This window comes from Canis lupus, chromosome 30 (genome assembly GCF_011100685.1).
Source record: "Canis lupus familiaris isolate Mischka breed German Shepherd chromosome 30, alternate assembly UU_Cfam_GSD_1.0, whole genome shotgun sequence".
NCBI classification, from domain to species: domain Eukaryota; kingdom Metazoa; phylum Chordata; class Mammalia; order Carnivora; family Canidae; genus Canis; species Canis lupus.
In genome coordinates this window covers 34,048,377-34,063,818 of record NC_049251.1, presented here as the reverse complement: position 1 = coordinate 34,063,818, position 15,442 = coordinate 34,048,377, and the positions used below count along the sequence as shown (strand labels likewise).

The 15,442-nt window shown below is 50.4% G+C and overlaps 2 long non-coding RNA genes across 2 annotated transcripts; both read right to left on the bottom strand.

Moving 5' to 3' along the window:
- Window positions 1-4,275: 4,275 nt before the first annotated feature.
- LOC119866843 lies at window positions 4,276-10,063 on the bottom strand. Its single transcript, XR_005381386.1, has 3 exons — window positions 9,975-10,063; window positions 4,873-5,052; window positions 4,276-4,411 (listed from the first exon to the last, which is right to left on the bottom strand). It is a non-coding gene; the product is annotated as an uncharacterized LOC119866843 (long non-coding RNA).
- Window positions 10,064-10,291: 228 nt separating this feature from the next.
- On the bottom strand, window positions 10,292-12,021 carry LOC119866842. The gene is made up of 3 exons (XR_005381385.1): window positions 11,850-12,021; window positions 11,145-11,388; window positions 10,292-10,398 (listed from the first exon to the last, which is right to left on the bottom strand). It is a non-coding gene; the product is annotated as an uncharacterized LOC119866842 (long non-coding RNA).
- Between the last annotated feature and the right edge of the window lie 3,421 nt (window positions 12,022-15,442).

Genomic DNA, 15,442 nt, shown 5'->3' with positions numbered 1-15,442 from the left:
GTCGGGCTCCCGGCATGGAGCCTGCTTCTCCCTCTGCCTGTGTCTCTGCCTCTATCTATCTATCTATCTATCTATCTATCTATCTATCTATCGTGAATAAATAAATTTTAAAAATCTTAAAAAAAAAAAAAAGAACTTGTCAGAGCCTTTAATATGCTAACACACTTTGGCAGTTCTCCAAGACAAAGTATACTAGTATACTATTTATGTAAACTAGTTCTCTCTTTATATAAATTATTTCCCAAACGAATTTTGCTACAAACACATTTCCTTGATGCTTATTTATTTCAAGAACTAGAATACAATGGAAGACACTTTGAAAAACAGTGCTGCAGAAAAACAGACACCAAATGTCACAAAAAGAAAAGACATCTTGCATGATTCCTAAATTTTTCTCTCCCATTCTCTCCCCGCCCCCCCTCTCCACACACTTGCACACATAGGAATTCATTGGCCTAGCCTGATTCTTTCTTTCTTTCTTTCTTTCTCTTTCTTTCTTTCTTTCTTTCTTTCTTTCTTTTCTTCTTTCTTCTCTTTCTCTCTTTCTCTCTTTCTTTCTTTCTTTCTTTCTTTCTTTCTTTCTTTCTTTCTTTCTTTCTTTCTTTCTTTCTTTCTTTCTTTCTTTCTTTCTCTTTCCACCACTTAGCTTCCTACATGCACAGAGCATTTAATGCCTTCAGCTGGAGTTCCGTGCCTGTGGCAACAGTCAGTCAACAGTGACTCAGGATTTGGGCTTCCACGGTCCGCGTGGCTCATTTGTACTCCGCACCCCTCAAGATCCAGCAAGTGCTACGACACGTGTGCTTTCCCAGCCCTGGGTGCTCAGCTGGCACGTGGGCAGTGTGCTGCCCGCCTCCTCGTTCAGTCCCTGACGTGGGGAGAACACACACCACTCGGCAGTGTGACAACGGTCACCCCCCACTGGGGCCCTGCCTAGCTCGGCGTGGGCTGCCCAGTGCCCAGCCTCCCAGGGGGCCTTGGTTGCACCCCTTGGGAGAGTTGGGGGGCCCCCTGACACCCACCCCAAGGCCTGCAACAGCCCCCCACATACCACACCTCTCTCCAACTCTGCAACTCAACTGCCACTCAGGAATGTTTCGAAACCTCTTGAAACCATTTCTATTTTCAACTTGTACCCTCTCTGGTGAGAACAGCTGCCCTAAGTTCGCTTCTTATTGCATAAAGCAGGATTTCCTCCTTCAGCTTTCAGGGAGTTCCTCCGAGGGCTATTCCAGGGCTGGGTGGGAGGCCTGCCCCCACTGCTACCCTCCCCCCGAAGAGCACCTGATGGTGCTTCCACAAGTTCAGCAAGAACAGGACCACCCCTTTAGCCTCTCTTGCCTTCCCAAACTGAAGAAGCAAATGTTTAATAGAGTATTTCCTGGAGGCTTTCCTTCTTTGTGTGTGTGTGTGTGTGTGTGTGTGCGTTTTACAAAACATGCTTGTTACCCCAAAAAGGGAGAAATGAAATAAAATATACAAGGAAATAAATAAAAATAATACACAATCTTGCTACCCAAAGATAATACTGTAAACATTTGGGAATATATCCTCCGTATATTTGGTTCTTCTTTTTTTCCTAATCCTGTGATCACACTTGTATAAATGAGGACTTATTCTCCTTCCAGCGGTCGATAATCTGACTCAAATGAGGCACAAGTTAAAAAAAAACAAAAACAAAAACAGAAAGACAGAAAGAGAGAGAGAGAGAGAGAATTTATTGGTTCTCATTGCTAGAAGATCTAAAAGTCGGGCCAGTTTCAGGCAAAGCTGCATCAGGAGCTCCTTGCAGTCCCCAGACACAGCCTCTCTCCAAGACTCAGCCTCATGCTCAGACCCCCCAGTGCCATCAATGGGGCTTGACTCACAAGGCTGCAGTCTCAGGTCTAAAAGGGACACCTGAGTTTCCTTTCTAGGAGTTTCCATGAAAGTCCTGAACCTCGTTCTGATTACCATCAGCCTCCAGTCACATGCCCACCCCTGAACCAGTCAACGTGGCTGGGGAATGCCAAGTGCTGACTGGCTCAGGTCAAAGTCATCCTGGACTAAGAGATGCCCGGTGCCTAAGTGAAAGCTCAGGTGCTGTTGTTGGAAGTGATCATTGCAAAGGAGGGATTAAACCCTAAGAGTACATTAAAATTGGATATGAGAAGTCTAGCTCAACATAGTGAATGGCTCACCAATTGGCCTTTAAATTTTCTCACTAAGTACGTCTTACAATTAAGACAAAGACTTCCCAGCAGTATCACCTGGCCTTCCCAGGATGCCCTTCATCAAGTAAAGGCCCACTGGACAAAGGTGAGAAGAGTCTTCTTGCCTCTTCTCTCATCTGTCCTGACTCAGTGGCCCAGGGCTGGACCCACTAGAGAGGGGGCCAGCCATTCCTCTCCATCTCTGAAGAGTTGACTTCAAAGCAGTCTCGTTACCCCTCCCCATCGCTGTACACCCATCTTCCTTTGTCACTGTCTGCTGATGAACCAGGTAAGGAACAGCAAATTGCAGAAATGAAAAGTACATTCTTGAAAGTTCCCTGCTCATCAGACATCTGGAGTTGGAGCCAAAGTGTTTCTTGGGGGTGAACACCTTCACCCCCAAGAGCTACTGAGAATGCCAGAGACCTGGGGGTGGTGATATGGGATCCCAGCATGGCATAGCACAGGCCAGCCAGGAATGAGGGACTGAGCTGGGTGCCTGGCCTTTGCTGGAGATTCCAGTAGAACATTTGTCTACCTCCCCAGTGAGCTCAGTAGAAGGAGAGGCATGACCTGCATAAAAGAGATGCAGAAAGTCTTAGGGAGAAGATACAGATTTCATTTCAAGATGAAATCACAAGGGGTGGGTGGGTCACCTGGGTAGCTCAGTGGTTGAGCATCTATCTGCCTTCAGCTCATATAATGATCCCAGGGTCCTGGGATCGAATCTCACATCTTCTGCCTGTGTCTCTGCCTCTGTGTGTCTCTCATGAGTAAATAAAATCTTAAAAAAAAAAAATCACAAGGCGGTATTAAAAGGAGGTGAGAAATAGAAGTTTTACAAAGTAGCTAAAAATGTAATAGCTGAATTAAAAGCCACTTTGGAAGGAGGTAGTTAAAAGAAAAAATACAATTGATGACTCAGAAAAACACATCTGCAAAGTAGAGAAAGACCATGGCCAGCTAGCTCTCTTGGGATGCAAAGGGGACGAAAAGACGGCAGTCAGGAGAAATAAGACTTGGGGTGGGGGGACATGGAGGAGAGCTGAGGTACAGGTGCTAGAACTGGCTCTGCCACAGAGGAACCAGACAGACCCATCCTCAGCAAGTCTCATCAGGAAGAGAGAGGAGAAAGGGGGTCTAACCATTGGCATGATGTCCCCATTGCACAAGAAGAACTAGGAGTCCCATGAACTGTCCTGTTCTCAGTCTGGTATCACCTGCTACAAGCTCAACTTTCAGCATCGCTGCAGGCTTTGTCATTATTATTATTATTATTATTATTATTATTATTATTCATGAGAGAGACACACAGAGAGAGAGGCAAAGACACAGGCAGAGGGAGAAACAGGCTCCCTTCAGGGAGCCCAAAGTGAAACTCGATTCCGGGTCCCCAGAATCACGCCCTGAGCCGAAGGCAGATGTTCACCACTGAGCCACCCGGGTGCCCCACGGGTTTTATCTTTACCCACAACCTCTCGGAGCTGTGGTGAGTTGTAGGGATCGGAGGTGCTCATGGCTGATGCTAACAAGGTACCAGCAGCGGGGGCGAAACCGGGCCACTGCGAGGTCACGGGCTTGCAGGGCCAGATGGGAGGTGAGCCGCAGCAAAGCCAACCCTGTTCCTAATTTTGCCAGTGGTGCGGGTAGCACCATCAGACCATTAAGAGAAACAGCCCGTGAAGACATGGTTTGGTGCAACAGAGTAACCCATTTAGGGCAATTCTGGAAAATAAAGACCCACCAGCCCAGAAGCCCTAGCAACTCCAATAAGGCTGGAGTCAGCAAGTGACAAAAATCACAGTTTGGGATGAGGGCAGAGCGGCTGACACAGGCAGGGCCATCTGGCCGGTTGGCAGCAGCCCATCGCTCCCAGCCTGGCCTCCAAGTCACCCAGAGCTCAGCCCCTATAGGGTCCCTCCCAGGAAGCTGGCTGAGTCAGGACTTCGCTCCACCTTCTCCAAACGCCCATCGCATACCTAGTGGAGGATGAGAGAGGGCACTGATTTGGGAGTCAGATGTCTTGAAATTCTTATTTATTTTATTTTATTTTATTTTATTTTATTTTATTTTATTTATTTTTCATCTTGAAATTGTGACCTCAATGTGCCCCCGTGACTGTCCCTTGAAATCTTGGGGCACGGCCTCTGCCGGGAAGGCATCCCCAGGCCTGGTTCCGTCTCCCTCACGGAGCACTGGGACATCCGTTGGGAAGTGCTCTGAAAAAGAGGATGTGACCCAGTAATGTGGGTTCAGAGGATCCTAAGGACATTGAGAGTGAAAAGAGAGAAACTAAAGGAGAATATTCTAGAATGGGGTGAGGGGCGGGGTAGTAATGCGCGAAAGCCAGCATTACATTTATAAGAAAAAAAATAAGTCTCTGCGGCTCTTAGTGAGAAGGAAAGATTCCAGAAGCATCCTGGAGCCCTGACTCTCGCACTAGCTGTGGGGAACGCCCCTCACCCCATCGCTGTCAGTCCCTCTGCCTCTGCTTTGTGTGATGTGTGTCATCAGCTTTGAAAGGACCGCACAGGAGGCTCCAAAGGAAAATCCCAAAGTTATTTTTATGTGAAGTGAAGGGTAAAAAGGGACAATTTCCCAGTGGGTTGGAGATGGTGGCCTGTTGACAGAGGTCAGAGTAAAAACGGGATACATCTCCTTCGGCTGTACATCTGCTCACCCGGTCTGTTCTCTGATTTGCTTTTTCAGTCCCAAGGAATATTTTCTATAGGCAAGAAGCAACCCTTTGGCGTGCCGTTACTAGAACCAGACATCACAGAGAAGGAGCCCGGAGCTGTGGCGGGAGATTCTGTACGAAACGCCACTTGCTGTGCCTGCCCCCAGGCCTCAGTTTCTCCTTCTGCAGAGGAGGAAAGTGGATAAGAAGATTGTCATCTCCCCATCACCATTCTTTAACAAACAGCGATTTAGCAGACCAGTTCTGGAGGAAAATCTTTTTGGGGGAGAAAAAATGTTTTGTTCATTTTCTTTTTTAGGTATATTGCACAAATACATTGACTATTTATAGGTGCATCAATGTGGTCACATGCAAGTATGCTCATCCTCGTCTTTATTTCTCCTTTTTGTTGGTTCCTCTCCTCCCCCAGGAAGAACGTTTAGGACCTTTGTGGCCCTGGTGGTCTGTGTTTCTGAGGCCAGGAGAATCCCAGGAAAAAAGTGAAAGGAAAGCAAAGAGCACCAACAGCCAGTTATGCCTGGTGGTAAGACAGGGAGCCAGGCTCCACAAGGGTGGTCCTCGCTCCGTCCACGAGCATAAGGGCATTGCCATTCCTCTACCTCTCAAGCCTTCCTTCCCTGACTCCGACAGGCCTAAGTTTGGTCTCCAAATTCCCAATCATTTATGAAACCTCAGAATCAGAGAAACCACCAGAATCATTTGGTTCAGCCTCTGTATCAAGGCAGATGGTTGTCCATTCTCCCTATAAAACTCTCCATGGAAAGCTGCCCCACCCATTGTCCTGCAGGGAGTGAAGGCTGGTGCACTCCCTGGTTTTTCAGACTAATTGGCTCATTTTCTTCCATCTTAGAAACCTCTGGAAGCCAGGATGCCCATATCCTGGCTCAATTCTTAGCCATAAGTTCAACGAGGGACTACTTCTTCCAGGCAAGAGAAAGCAAAAGCAAACAGAGGAAGAAAAGTCTAAATGAACAAGCAGTTCACAAGAGAAACAGAAGTGGCTAAGAAACACATGAAAACAGTTTCAATCCCAGTAAAAATAAAATAAGTAAAAAATCATAAAATAAATGACAAAGAAGTAAAAATGCAAAATAAGACAATAGTCCTATGCCATTGGCGAAGATGGAAAGGGGGGAGGTAATATTCTATGGGAGGAGGCTGTAGGGAGGTGGGCTTCCGCCTAGACCAGCAGATCCTCTGGGTGGGCACCCAGAACCACCTCTCTGGGGAGCAAGGGGAGCAGCACAACTCTTACCAGGTGCTTGCCTCTGAACTCAGCAATTCTATGTCCAGGGGAGCCTGGACTCCAATGGAATGATCTCAATGGAATGACAAAGACTAGACACAAGTATTTAAACTCAGCTACACTTACAGAAATTAGAAAGAACAAAACTGTCCAACAAAAGGAGACTGCTTCAATTAAATGTGGTATGTCCATGCAATAGAAGTCTTTCAGAATTAATGCCATAAAAATGTCCACGTTATCATAAAAAAGATGTTCACGATATATCACTAGGTGGAAAAAAACAATGTAGCATGCGCAACAGTCCATAGTAGGACGACATTTCATTTCTGTTGAAAGGCACACTGTTATGGAGCATGATGGATCGTAGATGAGCAGACTTCTGGATGATTTATAAATAATTTAGCTACGTTTTCTGATTTCCTATATAAAGAGGTATTACTTACACATTGCAAAAAGGAAACGCCAGCCCAAAGAAAGGGTTGCTTTGTCCCAAGCAGGGGGTGGTCTGGAGAACCAGTCCAGCCTTGTATCTTCCCCCACAAAACCCTCCCCTGCCAGTGGAGAGAGAAGGGGGAAGCAATGAGGGAGAAGAGGTGAATGTTTAGGGATAAATCCTGGAGCCAGACACCTTTCTCTTTTCCCTCTGTAAAAAATGTGCCACCAGCACTCCCCAGAAAGCCTTTCTCTCCCAGACCCTCTTGTGTCCTGTCATTCCCCACCTGTTAGCCCACCTCCCCCTGATTCCCTCTCCTCACCCACTTCTCGTACAGCAACCTGGCTGACTGGGTCTGAACTTAGCAACACTATTTCCCAGCAGTGTGGCATGAGCAGTCAGAAAATGCCTTTTTATGCCTTGGTTCCTCGTAATTGTGAGGATTAAAAGGAAGAAGAGAAGAAGGATGAGGAAGAGGAGGGGAAGAAGGAGAAGGAGAAGAAGAAGGAGGAAGAGGAGAAGGAGAAGAAGAAGGCGGAGGAGGAGGAGGAGGAAGGAAGAGGAGGATGAGAAGGAGGAGGAGGAGAAGAGGAGAAGGAGGAGGAGGAGGAGGGAGGAGGGAAGAGCGAGGAGGAGGGAGAAGAAAGAGAAGAAGAACGAAAGAAGAAGATAGAACGATAGGCAGGACACGCAATACCTGTACAGGAAACCAAGCAGAGAATAGGAGTCGGAGGAAAGATTGATAGAAATATACCTAGGCGACAGAAGCGGAAAGAAGGACGGAGGAAGTCATATATAAGATAGGAAGGGGAAGACACCAATACGGACTAGGGAACCAATCAGAGCACCCAGGGCAGGAAAAACAAGCGAAAGAAGAGGACCTTACAAGAGTTCCTTTCCCTCCTACCACCTCCTCTTTCTCTTCCGCCCCACCCCCTTCTTCCGCCCACTCCTTCTCCCCCTTCCTGCCGTTACGTGTCATGACCCTCCCTTTCCTCCGCTATGCTGCCTCCGTGACATCCTCTTTCAGGACCTGAGGACCGGATAGGATCAAAGATTACAGTGAAGAAAACAAGAGGTAGGGGAAGTGGGATATGACTGGAAACTCCAACAAGACAGAAGGAGCGACGGCAGGTAAGGAAGACAAGGATAGTCAAGGAGGACCACGTAGGAACAAACGGAACTGAAGGCTATGTACGAAGGGATTGGAAGCCCTTTATAGGGAGCAACCATATATAAGGACACAACGAGGGGGCTTCCCGCGAAAAGACAATCAGGAAAAGGAACCTTCACAAACTAATGAAGCAACTGCAAATAGAACTAAAGAGTGAACAAAAAACTTATTGACAGCGGATCAATTAGGACAAACCCGGAAAACAAAAGGACAACATATATTACAAAGTAACTAGACAGGAGGACGGAAACCTGTGCCAGCGATTATTAGAGGCGTCCTCAGATGGAAAAGAGGCGTATTCTAATGGTTAACGAATAGATCAATGTAGAAGAACTTCCAGAAGACAGCGAGGGCAACCAGGGAACCAGATTAACAGGAAAAAAACGGAACAAAACTTTCAAAACGACCAAGTGTACAAACCCAGAGGACACATCAGGACACCTTAAAAAAGAAAAAAAAATTAAGACAATGGGAGGACAATAACAATAATATAAAACGGAACTGATAGACAACTTAAAGATACGAAAAAAAGACCCGCCGTCACATAACTGCTCCAGCCTCAAAAAAAGGATCATTTGGAGCGAAATATAGATACCTAGCAAACCTTTCATCACTAAGTGCAATGGAAGCCTCTTAAAAATGCCATAAACCCTCGCCATAATAAGTACAATATGGATGAGACACCAACCGGAAACTGGAGGAAACTATTCCAAATTAGGTTTAACTGAGGTCAGGAAAAAAAGAGGAAGTAACTGTACGACACCGCCGACGCGAGGGGAACAGACGAAGACTAAAAATCAGCAGCCATCCAGAAGGAGGAGGAGGATGAGGAGGAAGAGGAGGAGGGGAAGCAAGAAGGACGAAGAAGAAGAAAGAAGAAGAAGAAGGAGGATGAAGAGGGGGAGGAAAGGAGGAGTGAAAAAGAAGGAAAAGAAGTTTTTATTGGAAAAAAGTAGGAAGAGGGGGGAGGATGAGGAGGAAGGGAAGTGGGGGGGGGGGGAGTGAGAGGGGGGAGGAGGAGGAAGAGGGGTCGGAGGAGGAAGAGGAGGAGGAAGAAGAGGCGGAGGAGGAGAGGAGGGAGGAGAAGTAGGAGGAGGAGGAAGAGGAGGAGGAGGAAGAGGAGGAGGAGGAAGAGGAGAGAGAGAAGAAGAAGAAGAAGAAGAAGAAGAAGAAGAAGAAGAGAAGAAGAAGAAGGAGGAGGAGGAGGAGGAGGAGGAGGAGGAGGAGGAGGAGGAGGAGGAGGAGGAGGAGGAGGAGGAGGAGGAAGAGAAGAAGAAGAAGGAGGAGGAGGTGGAGGAGGGGGAAAGAAAGGAAGAAAAAGAAAAGAAAAAGAAGGAAAGAAAAGGAAGTAAAACACTTTTACGTGTAATGTGATATCTTGGATTTTATCCTGAAACAGAAATTTAAAAATGGTGGAAAAACGGGAAATCCAAATAAAGACTGTAGTTTAGTTGATAATAAGATACTAGATGTTGATTTCTCGGTTGTGCCAAATGTATCGGTTATGGACGATGCTAGCGTCATGAGAAATCACATAAGGGGCAAGGAAACTCTATATGCTCTTTGCGACTTTTCTGTAAATCTAAAATCACTCCAACCAAAAAAACCAAAAAATTATTGGGAAAGGAAAGCAAAGTGCATAGAATAATGCCTGACGCAAAGTACGCACACAATGTATTATTTGACTGTTCCATTCTATTTTCGCTGTGAACATCCAGGGGTGGCTTATCTCGGAGGGGGCATCCAACCACTTTGAATGTCTCCCAGAACCTTCCCTGGTGCTGGGCACCTGGAGGCCCTCAGTGGCCACTCACCTTTTGGCCTTTATTCATTCCTACCCCCTTTGCCTCTGTTTTTTACTACCAAGATCTTGACTTGACGCTACTTTATTTTCAGATTTATGGTATCTAAGCTACATATTGTAAGTCGGTTTAAAATCCTTTGGAGGAGGTCAGGACATCAATAAGTAATAAAAACATTCTTAAATGAATTAGTCCGTTTTTCACCTGCGCTGCACACATAAGCTGAACCTCTATAACTACAGGACCTTGGGGCGAGCGGGGATTTAGAACCAGAAGAGCTGTGTCCGTGAGTCCCAGCTCCGCTCCCATGGACCGAGTGACGCTGGGCCAGCCCCACATGGACAAAACCCCCCTTCCCGGGGGGGCGCCCCCAGGATTTGTTAAGATGATGCTCGTGAAAATGGGATGCACAGAGGTGATGTGACTTACCCATTGCCAGAGTGGTGCTCTCGGGGTCTTTTTTTTATTATTTTTTATTTTGTTAATTTTATTTTAATTTATTTTACTTTTTTTTTTTTTTTTTTTTTTTTTTTGCTCTTGGGGTCTTGAATGCAGTCCGTCTCCGGAGCTTCCCTGTCCTCTTGGTGATGATGTTACAGAAGCAGCTCACGGGAATCCAAAGTGGTCCTGTTGGGGCTGCCTGTGGAAGGAAGTCCAGGGGGTGAGAAATCAGCTGCCCCAGACAGCTGTGAGGGCATTTCCACAGGGAGCACGGGAATGGAGGGAGGGCAGAGAGGTAGGGAACGGGAGCCTCCTCTGATTCCTTTGAGGCTGGAGTACGTAGGCCCGTGGACCATCAGTCCCTGGCACTCAGGATGGAGCCAGGCTGGAGAGGGAACAGTTGAGGCAGGCCCTGGAGTCAGGAAAGGATAGGGCAGGTCCGGAAGGCGGCCACCTGGTGCTGGTGGCCACCCAGCACCCAGCCAGCAGTCAAGGCAGCAGCTCCGAGCACCCACCCCGGGAGGGACCTCCCCCTGAAGTCGTTTCTGCCTCAGCCTAGGAAGCATCTGACGTCCTCTCTGCAGGGCCGAGAGCTGGTCTCAGGCTGGGGCCTCCCCGGAGCTGCCGGGTTGGGGAAAGCGAGCCACAGCAAGAAGTTGTAGGAGACAAGCCGCCACATTTATTAGGCACCTACTGTGTGCCAGGCCCTGCACCAGACATTCTACATACATGACCACTCTCCATGGACTCCTCCCAGCTGCTCCGGGAGGCCTGGAGAGCTCTCCCTATCTCACAGAGGCAACGAGAGCCCCTGGGGGTTCAGTGGCTGGCCTGGGGCCGTGCGGCTTCTACACAGCACACCAGGACTCAGCCCTCAGTGACCCGGATTCTGACCCGATCGTCAGCAGCAAGCCTACAAGCCTGAGCACTGTCTGTTTCCATCTGCTCTCACCACCCTGGCGTGAGGGAGGCCGGATGGGCACGTCCCCTCGCCTCGCAGGGAAGGAACCCCAAGCTCAGGGCCGCCAACACCCACCATCCAGGACACAGTGGGACAGCCCAGGCCTCTACCTCTTCCAGGACAGTAGGCAGCACTGCCTGTGAACTCCGCCCCCACACATGTCTTTAAGGTCCCTTGGCGCACGGTGGCCAGCGTACCTACCAGGCGCTGCCTGCGTCCGAGGGCTCTCCTGCCAGGTCCTACCAGGATTCCGTGGGCCTGTGGAGTTCTTCCACCAGCCAGGAGGCCCCTTGTTCAGTGACTGAGGCGTCCCAGGGCAGCACAAGCTGTGAAGGAGCCCCTGTAGCTTGGGGTGCAGGGCCCCTATACAGTGTGTCCTTCCGAGGGCTCCCACCACCCCAGAGGCCTCTCCAACTGGGGGCTCAGTGGGGCAGCACCTGTCTGCTGGCAAGTGGAAGCAACCCAGAGAAACCATGACATATAAACCACAGAAGGGACCCCCCAAAAACCCCATAGGTCCCCTGGAGGGGCACTCCATCTCTCCTCCAGGAGTTTGGCTTCCGTTCTCTGACGTTTTTCCCTCTAGAAGACAGAGAGAGCAGGTCTATGTTTTTGTCTGTTTCAATCCTATTGGACAAATGGAGAAACTGAGGCCCAGATAATTAAGTAATGGCCAGTTAGGACGGAGCTGGAGAGAACGCAGAAGCCTTGCAACCAACCCCAGAGCCGGCGCCTCCTGCTGAGCGCCATGGCCCAGCACTCTGCCCTCGCCCCGGGCCTGTCTAGAAGTCTCTGTTGGCACAGAGCAGCCGAGGACTTGGCTGTGTGTCCCCTCCAGTGAATGCTTGGTTTGTACCCCCAGAGCCTGGAGCTTCTGGAAAGGGTAGCGTTGGGATTCTGACCTGGAAGGAATTCCTGGGAGACCGTGTCGCCTCTTGGACTCCACCAGCCGCTGGAGAAGGTCTGCGTGAGCCAGGCCTGCCCGGATCTCACGGCGAGGATCCCCCAAGACACCCCTGCGCCCCTTCTTCTCCCTCTGGCCTCACGCCTGTGAAGCCTGTGCGGGCAGGGCAGCCGGATTCCAGAACATGGAAGTCATAACCCATTTCACCCGGGCGAATGGCATTTTCACAGGGTCACAGGATGCGAGAACTTGAAAGGATCTTATTGATGGTTACGACCAACTCCCTCTTTTAATAGATGAGGAAGATGAAGGCGGGGAGGGCGGGCGGCTCACCCCGGGGGGGCCTGGAGGGTCAGCACAGGGTCTGGGCGACAACCCGGGCCGGCTCTCCTGGGCCCTGCTGCCCTGCTGGGGCTCCCTCCCCACTTTCCCCACTTTCCCCTGCGGATCCGGATCCCTGCGCCCTCACTGGAAGGAACCACCACGGGGCAGCCTGTGGTCAGAGCCGGGTGAGAGTCGGGGGACAGACCCGAAAGCCACAGGGTGTGGGCCAAGCTCATGTCAGAGGACGGGCCAAGCCAGGACCACACAGCTTAATGTCCCGCAGGACCAGGAGTTCTGGAACATTCTGACTTATTTTAAAAGAACATCTCAGAACTCCAATTTTTATTTTTATTTTCGAGCTACAATTTTTTAATGTAAAATATTTCAGCTCTTAAATATAGACAACAATTCGAGTTTAAAAATAAAACACCCGACAGAGACGACCTTGTGACTGGCTGTGGAATCCAACTCCATCCCCTTTTTATAGATGAGGAACCTGAGACCCGGGGTGGTGGCCCGTCAGCGACCACACAGAGACCACCGTCTGGGGCCGCCGAGTCACTAGTGGGGGATGCCATCCGGGTCGCCGGTGCCGCCGCACAAATCACGAGATGCTATTGCCTGACACTGCACCGCACGTACCTGGACCCAGGCCCGCGCCTCGGGCTCTACGTGACTTGCCTTGAAAGACCTAACCCTTGGCCTTGGGTGAAGTTCTCCCCGTGGTCCGCATTCCCCAGGTGTCTGCGGGTGTTTTTGCCTTGACTTGTCCCTTTAAGACTCCAAAGTGGGCCAGAACATTCTGAGACCCTGCCGGAGGCTGGGAAAGGCTAGAGCCTGCCTTCCCTCTGCCAAGCCCTTCCCACATACCATTCCCCTTGCCTCTGGACAGTCTGCCCTTCGCGGTCCAGCTCAAAACAGCACAGCTGACACTCCAGAAAAATCTCATAAAGCCGAATTAGAAGCATGTCAGCAGAAGGGGAAAATGAGATCATGGCCACCCTGTCACCTTCCCCGGCCGGCCGAGGCCGCCAGCAGGCCGCCTGCCTCCGCGCCCTCCCTGACCCCTCCTGCCTGTCCGGTCCTGCGCCCGAGACAGGGGCCCCGGGCCGTTTAAGTGAGGCGGTGACACACAGGCTCATAAAACCACAGGAGAAAGTCAAGTGCTGAGATGAGCACTTGAAGATAATAAAGGGTTTGGTGAGCTGCAAGAGAGCGGTGGCCAAAGTAAACTCTGGCTTCTCCAGGGAATGGGTCTGGAGCTTTCTCAAAGGAAAGAGAGGATCGGTGTGGGGAGACTGCAGGGGAGAGGGCCTTCGGGGGGCAGGGGGCGGCAAGGCAGGCCAGAGGGGTGGCTCAGGGGCCCAGTGGCCCCAGCTCGTGGGTGAGGCCCCTGACGGAGCTGAGGTCTGCGGCCTCGTCCGCAGACAGGGGCCTGGGGCCACAGGTGGGAAATCTGTGCTCTCTTCTCCCAGCACCCGGCTCATGCCTAATGTGGGCACTCCTTCAGTGAATGAGTGAGCGAGTGATAGAAGACAAACACCACCCCAGTGAGGAAACTAGGAAAACTCATACTCAAATAAGATAATTTCATGTTGTACGCTTTTTCAAGCATTTCCCCTATCACCACTTGGGTTGTCCCCTTAAGAACCCTGGAGGCAGATCGTACGGGTTTCACTAATCCTGTCTGTCATCTAAGGAAACTGAGGACATGAAGCGTGGTAGGAGGGACCATGAATCCCATGGCTCTGCCTTTCCTGGTTCCTCCTCTTGGGCCCCTGCCTGCCTGCAGCGAGGGTACCCCCGTCCCACTGCTGAGAGTGGGGCCGGCGGGCAGCCCCTGGGGTCTGCACCTGGGTAGGAAAATCTGGCCGATCCGGGAGGCACATGCCGCCACCTGCCCCAGACCTGAGGCTCATCTGCATGTGGCGCACTTCAGAAAAAGCTGACAGTTTGATTTCCGTCCTGAGTGACCCTGCAGTGGTCCCTCCACGCGTCCTGAACTCAAGTGGGGGAAGAGGAGCGTTGTCTCTGCAAACCCCCAACTGGGGATGTTAAGCAACTGGTTCAGATAATCACCTGAGATCCCCTGGCACTCAGTTTCCCAGCCTTTCCAGCCCCACCGGCCCCCACCAGAAAGGAACAAGAGGCTCCGGAGAGGCGGCCTGGTGGGCCCAGGCACTTGAGTTAGCTCCCTGGTCCTGTAGGTTTGGGAATCGACCTTGGTTGAAAGTCCCATCGGGTTCTTAAAAAAGAAAGAAAGAAAGTCCCATCGAGTTCTAAAAAAAAAAAAAGAAAGAAAGAAAGAAAGAACGAACGAAAGAAAGAAAGTCCCATCGGGTTCTATTCTGCGCCTCTAACAGAACCATCCATATGCTGCCATGCTTGCTCCGTGGCTGTCCAAGGGGAGATGGGGATGCAGACTTAATGCATCGCAGGTTTTTTTTTTTTTTCCTCGTAGGCCTATGTGAGAGTCTAGTGTTCCTTTGCTCTGGGTTTGGGAAATGTGGCTGCACACACCCACCTGTTTTCTGGGAGGTAGATGGGGGCTGGGGCCCCGAGGGGCGGGCGGCGGGGGGTTGGGGGGAGACCAAAGCCTCAGTTTCTGCATCTTTCAAATGGGGATAGTCTGCTGGTCTCCAAGATAAAAAGAGTAACAGAGGGCCCAGATCCCGCCAGTCAAGCCAAGTCCTGACACAGGAGTGCACACCGGTATCCGAAAAGGTGTATGTGACGTGAGATTCAAACAGAACGATTAGCTGAAAAGGAAGCTTTCATCTGACCCAAGCATTCTCTGAGTTGTGAGACAACCCGCCGGGTTCCTTTAACTTGCAAACCTCCGCTGGTCCCTCTCCCCCAGACTGATTTAAGCCACGGGACAATTGGAAATACTTCGACCAGAAACATGTGTATTTATAACACAAAGCTCAGGTGTGACATTCTGTGAATTCGGTCCCATGCTCACCATCTCTGGGGCCTCAGGAAGAGAGGCCGGATGAGCCCCCGCAGGTAAGCCAGGCCCGTGCCTCCTACCTCTCCAACAGCGCTTCTCCGGCAGCCACCCCATGGGAGTACCCACGGGTCAGCTCCGCCGCCCCCCACCCCCCTGACACATTCCCAGGCCAAGTTCATGCCAACCTCCTGCTGCCCGGGACTGGCTCCTCCTATGGCAAAGCCAGCTGTTTCCCCTCAAGCACCTGCTCTCTCAGTGACCTCTGAGGGGCCGTCGTGTGTGCAAGGTCTTGGCCGAGCCCGGCCTTAATGGGA